General features: G+C 44.8%; 1 pseudogene; it reads left to right on the top strand.

The window, feature by feature from the left end:
- The first annotated feature begins 386 nt into the window (after positions 1-386).
- LOC139375712 (chromobox protein homolog 2-like) lies at positions 387-5,358 on the top strand (annotated as a pseudogene).
- Positions 5,359-9,694: the final 4,336 nt, after the last annotated feature.

The raw sequence follows: 9,694 nt of genomic DNA, 5'->3' as shown, positions 1-9,694 counted from the left end.
CAGGGGAAAAAAACGAGTTTTATTGAGAAAAACTTTTACTTACTATGACTGAGTTAACATATGTGGTTGTCTTACCCAGCTACCTGAATCAATTAACTGTAAGTCGCTCTAAAATGTACATAATAACTTTGACCACTGTGAAATTCTGACAAGTGTGCTGAAATATTTAACATATTTTATTTATACAAATATCTTGCATGTGAAATGTAATACTCTAGTTTAATGGTCGAATAATAACTTATTGTCAAGTTATAAATGTTCGAAGTATTTGCCTTTTATGGAGCCTAGAAAATATCGGATAAGAATTGTAACACTGTAATAACGAGGCTCCTAAACCAAAAGCTATACAGGCGCTCTAGAATGAAGAAGTGAAAGTGACGTATCAGATGCACGGGTGCCTGAACTACGGATGCCGCTGGAGGGCAATATTTTCTCCCTGTTCCGCTTTTCCTTTCGTAAAAAAAGGAGAGAGGGGCTGTAGCAATGGAGGGGGTAACTGTAGGGCACGTATTTGACGCTGAATGCATCCTCAACAAACGTCCACGAAAGGTATGAAATAACGTATCTTATCCTAATATGAAAACATGAGACCCTGTTCAATCGTTTAACTCTTTCCCAATCTTCTCCTTTGCAGGGGAAGTTTGAGTATTTGGTGAAGTGGAGAGGGTGGTCGTCCAAGTGAGTAGCTATTTAGCAAGCAGCTGGCTGAGCTAAACAATGACAACAATGTATCCCTTGAGCCCAGGCAACCCCGGATTTCTTTCACATCCGTAATATTTACAATCGGAGATTATTCCCGTGTGTTTTGGATAGACTGCATGATGCATGTAAGAAAGACGATGGTGTTCGCCGTTTCTGTGTCTTGCTTTATTTTCTTTAGCCCGAGCAGTTTATGTTACGATGCCAAATCGGTATCCAGTAACGTGAGCAGGCATCACCCTACTACGGTAGCGAACTGTAGCAGCGGGAATATAGAACGCCCACTATTTGCATGCAGCCGTGCTTTCGTCGTGCTAGTTTACCAATAATGTTTCCATACAAAACCATCTTTGATGTTGCTGAATGTAAATATCCGAGCAAACGCTCCAGTTTCAGCCATTTAAATATACGCTAGCCCTAAACAATGAACAGCTACTCTCAATATTTGCTATTATTCAGCAAATAGTCTTAATATTTTATTTAGACACAACGTGAATTATGTTTTGTTTTTTAAATATGATGCGACTATGTCTGACATTGTATCTGAAAAAGGCGATTTAAACTAGATCCACCTGAACAGAGAATTCATGGTTGACATTTTATGTGCAATGTCTCTCTACTGTGCACTAATAAACCGTTTTTTTTGTATATATAATATCGGGTTTTCTTTACAGACATAACAGTTGGGAGCCTGAAGAGAATATTCTGGACCCCAGATTACTGGCTGCCTTCCACAAGAGGTGTGTTATTGATATCATATCACAGTGGTTCAGTTGTTTGACAAGAACCCCTTCATATTTAATGTAGCTACATGGTGTATTAGACTTGCCCTGGTCAAATGCATCCTTCCTCCAATCCTTGAAGCAATCACTTATATCTGACTTAACCAAATTGGTTAAATTAAACTTTCACTTGTCCAGTTATTAAGATCAGTAGTCTCTTCAAGTAAGGAAGGATGCATTTTTAAAGAGGCAGAACATTGTCAGTGACTGTATCTGACTTGTGTGTGTGTGTGTGTGTGTGTGTGTGTGTGTGTGTGTGTGTGTGTGTGTGTGTTTTCTACAGAGCGCAAGAGAGGGAGCTACTCTTCCGTAAGAGAGGGAAGAGGCCAAGGGGACGTCCACGGAAAATTCTGGTAATCATCACACTGTTGCTGCTATTCAAACATATGCGATTTAGTCACGACTCACTACAACAAATGCAGCAAATTCACTTCCTTTAGTCATGTTAATTATACTTGTAATGTCTTCTCAATGATTGATCCATTATATTTACAACAGTAGCAGCAATTCATTTGTTTGTTTGAATGATGAATATAAAAAACTATCTTTCTTTCTCCGTCTTTAGGAACCAGAACCAACTGAAACCAAATCCGACCGCTCCTCCTCCTCCTCTTCATCCGGCCTGTCCTCCTCTCCCTCCTCCTCTTCCTCAGAAGAAGAAGAAGAAGAAGAAGACCACAGGAAGAAGGCCAAACCAGGTCCTCGCCTTCGTAACCTCTACCCCGTCCCCCAGAAGAGGCCCCAGATTGTTGTGGCCAAAAATGAGCCCGTCCGGAAAAAGCGCGGGAGAAAACCGCTGCTCCCCGAGCTGAGGGCTTTGAGACAGGCAAAGAACCGGCCGCCCCTCCCGCCCCCTTCTCCTTCTCGCCACCAGCAGGTCCTCAGGCCCCCCCGCGAGCCCTTCAAAGAGGAACCCCGAGGGGGGGTGAAGAAGCCTCTACAGCCAGCCAGTTTCACCTACACTGGCCTGAGCTCTAGCCGGGGCTCCAGAGATGAGGTGGCACACCAGGTGGCTGCTGGAGGTGCCTTCTACCAGGCAGGGGCCTCCAAACCTGGGCCGCTGAACTCCATTTGGTCAGGTCGCTCCATGTCGACCAACACCCCCACCCCATCCTCTCCATCCTCCTCTTCCTCTCTCAGCAGACCTCCCCCGCCTTACAGTAAGGGCTGGTCAGATCTGAAGCGCTCCCTCTCTGTCTCTGACGCCGGCAGCAGCAATGGCAGAGCAGAAGGGTTCAAGGTGGCTTCCTCTCTAAAACCAGGGATGTCTACATCCACACTCTGTCTCCACAGCTCCAAGACCTCCAGTGGGTGTGGGGGCTCTTCAACGACATGTAGCCCAGCTCAGCGCTTCCCAGCTGGGCAGAGGAGGCAGCAGGAGGGCCCAGGAGGTCAGGCAGGGATGGTGGTTCAGCAGCAGGGAGCCAAGCCCCCCTCCTCTACCCCTCCCTCGGCCAGAGACCGCATCAGTCAGGCCCTCAGCCTCCGAGCTCTCAACCTGCAGAGTGTCAAAAGAATTGCGCCCGGCAATGGTCTCCAGGGAAACGGGACCTCCGGCACCACTGGAGTTGCAGTTTCGAGGTTGAGCCTGAGAAGCAGTGCCAGCCCGGCAGGAAAAAGAGCAGGGGGGAGCATTAAAGAGACACACACCTCGTCTGGGCTGAACCAGGGCCTGGTGTCGGGAGGGTTAGGGGGAGGGGCACTGCACTCTGGAAGCGTGCCACCAGCCAGAGTGGAGAGGGGGGAGAGAGGGAATGACACTGGGGCAGAGACGGAGAGAGAGATGGACAACAAGGGACCAGGGGGTGTAGGGAGGGGGAATGGAAGGGTGGAGAAAGGGGGGAGTGTACAGGCACAGGGTGGCGTGTCCACGGCCCGCAGAGGCAGAGCTAACGGGGGGAGACAGGAGGACAGGAAGTCAGGACAGAGCCTTACCGTTAATGAGCGGAACTCCCGGAGCGGTGACAACTCCCGGACCCTTAACGAGCTCAGCACGGGTGACTCAGATGACACCAGCAGCAGCGAATCAGAAGAGTGTGACTCCCCCTATCCCGACAACAACAACAGGGCCCGCCTTGTCTCTATGGAGATGGAAACGGAGACGGACTGGCGGCCGGCGCGGAGCCTTCTAGAGCACGTGTTTGTCACGGATGTCACCGCCAACTTCGTCACGGTAACAGTGAAGGAGTCGCCGACCAGCGTGGGGTTCTTCAACGTCCGCAATCACTAAAGCCTGTCCGTGTATGTACAGGACACCCATAGACACAGGCCATTTCCCCTCCCAATGGTTAAAGGGACATTACGCTCTCAAATCAAAGTTTGACAGACATTTTCAGACCTCTAAACTAGTCTAATGTCAAGATAAAACCCACTATAGCTGGATCTACATAAGCTATATTATGTGACGTGGTTTCATTAGAATACTCTAGAGGTCTGAAAACATCTGACATTTTTATTTATGACTGAAATCTCTCGTCAAGGTAAGAATCTGGAGGGAGCTTAAACTCACTAAGCTGATCCTGTCTCTGTGCCTAAGGGCAACCTATACCTGGAATAATAAGATACAACATGACATTAGGCTTGATTCCAAACCCATCCCTGGTCCCTTTAGCCCATTGATTGCCCCTTTGAAGATTTGCAAGGATTGGATCTGAGACATAACAGTCAAGTAGGCTTGGGCCTAGTTCCATTTCTGACTTCAACCCTTTCACCTAGGTCCTTCACTTTTCAGCATATTTTTTCTTATACATATCCAGTCTTTTTAGATCTGCGAGGGGGAGTCAACAAGGGATAGGGGAAAGAGAATGTTTTGGTATTGGACCCTCGTCAATTGAAGACTTTTGTGAAGACATAGCTGTCTGTATAGCTATGCCAGCATATCCCATCTTACTTTGTATTCTCTTTGGACCAAAAGAGTCATGAATGTGAATTGTGTATTTTTTCAAATCTGTTAAAAAATGGTATTCTGTCAGTCAGTATTTCTCTTGCACTACAGTATGTTATTGTAATATTTTAAGCCAATTATATTAGACTGAAACATACCTTCTCATCTCAAGCAGGCATGACATTTTTTTTTACAGTTATCTTCCAGTGTTATCCCTTCCTGCCTACCTGTGGCAAAGAATATTTGAATTGAATACAATCACAGTCATTGCTAGTAAGAGCATCATAGGAGGTGGAGAAGTGTTTTAATTTAATTTATATTTGTACATATGTTTCTCTCCTGTTGATATGAATATGTATCTGTAACTCTGGTGCTTATTATAGCTTCACAGCTTCAGAAACTCGTAGCCTGTGTGCCTCCTGCCATTTCTAAGGTATTGAAATAAACCGTGAGTACTTGTAAAAGTGGGTGCTTAACCATACCAAAACGCTCTTGTTGTTGTTGTTATTGTTAAGTTAGTCCATCAAACATCTTTTATAAAGCCTGTTTTTACAGCAGCAGTTGTTAGAAAGTGCTTTACAGTCACCCAGCCTAAACCCCAATGAGCAACCTAAGCAGAAGCAACAGCACAGCGGCTAGGAAAAAAAACAAGGAAGAAACCTAGAGAGGAACCAGGCACCGAGAGGTGGCCCACCTTCTGGCTGTGTTTTCGTGATTGGTTGGTGCGTCTCTGATCTGTACCAAATATGTACTATTATATTGACAAGATATTCAAGTGACCGCTCTAAATGGAAATACATGTCTTTATTTTCTCAAAATGGCCGAAATGCCACGTGTGTCCACTTACATAAGTACATTTGTAACAACCTAACCATTACTAAACTTATAGCAATAAAAAAAATGTGTAGACTAATTAACACTCATTGACCGCTGATTTTGGGTGGAAAAAAACTCGCTTTGCCTCCACCTCTTCTTTTTTGACTCCACCAAAAACCCTGAAATTTCCATCCCTAACTATAACGTTTTCCGACAAGATAGAACTGCCAAAATGGGCGGAGTTGTAATCTATTGCAGAGATAGCCTGCAGAGTTCTGTCTTACTATCTAGGTCTGTACCCAAACAATTCGAGCTTCTACTTTTAAAAATCCAACTTTCCAGAAACAAGACTCTCCCTGTTGCCCCTTGAAATAGACCACCCTCTGGCCTCAGCTGTGCCCTGGACCCCATATGTGAATTGATTGCCCCCCATCTATCTTTAGAGCTAGTGCCGCTAGGTGACCTAAACTGGGACATGCTTAACACCCCGTCCATCCTACAATCTAAGCTTGATGCCCTCAATCTCTCACAAATTATAATTGAACCCACCCGGTACAACCCCAAATCCGTAAACATGGGCACCCTCATAGATATCATCCTAACCAACTTGCCCTCCAAATACACATCTGCTGTTTTCAACCAAGATCTCAGCGATCACTGCCTCATTACCTGCATCCGTAACGGGTCTGCAATCAAACGACCACCCCTCATCACTATCAAACGCTCCCTAAAACACTTCAGCGAGCAGGCCTTCCTAATCGACCTGGCCCGGGTCTCCTGGAAGGATATTGACCTCATCCCGACAGTAGAGGATGCCTGGTTATTCTTTAAAAGTTCCTTCCTCACCATCTTAAATAAGCATGCCCCTTTGAAAAAATGTAGAACCAGGAACAGATATAGTCCTTGGTTCACTCCAGACCTGACTGCCTTTGACCAGCACAAAAACATTCTGTGGCGTTCTGCATTAGCATCGAATAGGCCCCGTGATATCCAACTTTTCAGGGAAGTCAGGAACAAATATACACAGGCAGTTAGGACAGCTAAGGCTAGCTTTTTCAAGCAGAAATTTGCACCCTGTAGCACAAACTCAAAAAAGTTTGGGGACACTAAAGTCTATGGAGAATAAGAGCACCTCCTTCCAGCTGCCCACTGCACTGAGACTAGGAAACACTGTCACCACCAACAAGTGGGAATTTATCGGTGGTGACAGTGTTGAGAATTTCAATAAGCATTTTATTACGGCTGGCCATGCTTTCCACCTGGCTACCCCTACCCCGGTCAACAGCCCTGCACTCCCCACAGCAACCTGCCCAAGCCTCCCCATTTCTCCTTCACCCAAATCCAGATAGCTGATGTTCTAAAAGAGCTGCAAAATCTGGACCCCTACAAATCAGCCGGGCTAGACAATCTGGACCCTCTCTTTCTAAAATGATCTGCCGAAATTGTTGCAACTCCTATTACTAGCCTGTTCAACCTCTTTCGTATCGTCTGAGATTCCCAAAGATGGGAAAGCAGCTGCGGTCACCCCCCTCTTCAAAGAGGGAGACACTCTAGACCCAAATTTCTACAGACCTATATCTATCCTACCCTGCCTTTCTAAGGTCTTCGAAAGCAAAGTCAACAAACAGATTACTGTCACGTTCGTCATAATGATGAGACCAAGGCGCAGCGTGAGTAGAGTTTCACGTAATTTTAATAAACTGAAACTCACCTAACAAAACAACAAACAACCAACCAAACGAAACGTGAAGCTACAGATGTGCAAGCTACAGAAGGCAACTATACATAGACAAGATCCCACAACACAAATTAGGGAAATGGCTACCTAAATATGATCCCCAATCAGAGACAACGATAAACAGCTGTCTCTGATTGGGAACCATATCAGGCCAATATAAACATACAAAAAACCCTAGACATACAAAAACCCTAGACATACAAAAACTAGGGTACCCACCCTAGTCACACCCTGACCTAAAGAAAATACAGTATATAGAAAAACAGAGATATCTAAGGTCAGGGTGTGACAATTACCGACCACTTCTCCGCTGTGCAATCTGGTTTCAGAGCTGGTCATGGGTGCACCTCAGCCACGCTCAAGGTCCTAAACAATATCATAACCGCCATCGATAAGAGACTATACTGTGCAGCCGTATTCATCGACCTGGCCAAGGCTTTCGACTATGTCAATCACCACATTCTTCTTGGCAGACTCAACAGCCTTGGTTTCTCAAATGATTGCCTCGCCTGGTTCACCAACTACTTCAGGACACTGTGTTAACTAACCTCCAGACGAGCTTCAATGCCATACAACTCTCCTTCCGTGGCCTCCAACTGCTCTTAAATTTCCAGTTGAAACTAAGTGCATGCTTTTCAACCGATCGATGCCCGCACCTGCCCGCCCGTCAAGCATCACTACTCTGGACGGTTCTGACTTGGAATATGTGGACGACTACAAATACCTAGGTGTCTGATTAGACTGTAAACTCTCCTTTCAGACTCACATTAAGCATCTCTAATCCAAAATTAAATCTAGAATCGGCTTCCTATTTCGCAACAAAGCATCCTTCACTCATGCAGCTAAACATACCCTCGTAAAACTGACCATCCTACCGATCCTCGACTTCGGCGATGTCATCTGTAAAATAGCCTCCAACACTCTACTCAACAAATTGGATGCAGTCTATCACAGTGCCATCCGTTTTGTCACCAAAGCTCCATACACTGCGACCTCTATGCTCTTGTTGAATGGTCATCGCTTCATACTCATTGCCAAACCCACTGGCTACAGGTTATCTACAAGTCTCTGCTAGGTAAAGCTCCGCCTTATCTCAGCTCACTGGTCACCATAGCAGCACCCACCCGTAGCACGCGCTCTAGCAGGTATATCTCACTGGTCACCCCCAAAGCCAATTCCTCCTTTGACCGCCTCTTCTTCCAGTTCTCTGCTGCCAATGACTGGAACGAACTGCAAAAATCACTGAAGCTGGAGACTCATACCTCCCTCACTAGCTTTAAGCACCAGCTGTCAGAGCATCTCACAGATCACTGCAGCTGTACATACGTCATCTGTAAATAGCTCATCCAATCTACCTCATCCCCATACTGTATTTGTTTATTTATCTTGCTCCTTTGCACCCCAGCATCTCTACTTGCATATACATCTTCTGTACATCTACCATTCCAGTGTTTAATTGCTATATTGTAATTACTTCGCCACCATGGCCTATTTGTTGCCTTACTTCTCTTATCCTACCTCATTTGCACATGCTGTATATAGATTTTTCTACTGTATTTGTGATTTTATTAAGTTTATTCCATGTGTAACTCTGTGTTGTTGTTTGTGTTGCACAGCTTTATCTTGGCCAGGTCGCAGTTGTAAATAACTTGTTCTCAACTAGCCTACCTGGTTAAATAAAGGTGTTCTCAACTAGCCTACCTGGTTAAATAAAGGTGTTCTCAACTAGCCTACCTGGTTAAATAAAGGTGTTCTCAACTAGCCTACCTGGTTAAATAAAGGTGTTCTCAACTAGCCTACCTGGTTAAATAAAGGTGTTCTCAACTAGCCTACCTGGTTAAATAAAGGTGTTCTCAACTAGCCTACCTGGTTAAATAAAGGTGTTCTCTACTAGCCTACCTGGTTAAATAAAGGTGATCTCTACTAGTCTACCTGGTTAAATAAAGGTGTTCTCAACTAGCCTACCTGGTTAAATAAAGGTGTTCTCAACTAGCCTACCTGGTTAAATAAAGGTGTTCTCAACTAGCCTACCTGGTTAAATAAAGGTGTTCTCAACTGGCCTACCTGGTTAAATAAAGGTGTTCTCAACTGGCCTACCTGGTTAAATAAAGGTGTTCTCAACTAGCCTACCTGGTTAAATAAAGGTGTTCTCAACTAGCCTACCTGGTTAAATAAAGGTGTTCTCAACTAGCCTACCTGGTTAAATAAAGGTGTTCTCAACTAGCCTACCTGGTTAAATAAAGGTGTTCTCTACTAGCCTACCTGGTTAAATAAAGGTGTTCTCTACTAGCCTACCTGGTTAAATAAAGGTGTTCTCAACTAGCCTACCTGGTTAAATAAAGGTGTTCTCAACTAGCCTACCTGGTTAAATAAAGGTGTTCTCTACTAGCCTACCTGGTTAAATAAAGGTGTTCTCAACTAGCCTACCTGGTTAAATAAAGGTGTTCTCTACTAGCCTACCTGGTTAAATAAAGGTGTTCTCAACTAGCCTACCTGGTTAAATAAAGGTGTTCTCAACTAGCCTACCTGGTTAAATAAAGGTGTTCTCAACTAGCCTACCTGGTTAAATAAAGGTGTTCTCAACTAGCCTACCTGGTTAAATAAAGGTGTTCTCAACTAGCCTACCTGGTTAAATAAAGGTGTTCTCAACTGGCCTACCTGGTTAAATAAAGGTGTTCTCTACTAGCCTACCTGGTTAAATAAAAGGTGTTCTCAACTGGCCTACCTGGTTAAATAAAGGTGTTCTCTACTAGCCTACCTGGTTAAATAAAAGGT

Source organism: Oncorhynchus clarkii, chromosome 20 (assembly GCF_045791955.1).
Source record: "Oncorhynchus clarkii lewisi isolate Uvic-CL-2024 chromosome 20, UVic_Ocla_1.0, whole genome shotgun sequence".
In the NCBI taxonomy this organism is placed as follows: domain Eukaryota; kingdom Metazoa; phylum Chordata; class Actinopteri; order Salmoniformes; family Salmonidae; genus Oncorhynchus; species Oncorhynchus clarkii.
This window is presented reverse-complemented; position numbering and strand designations above follow the sequence as displayed.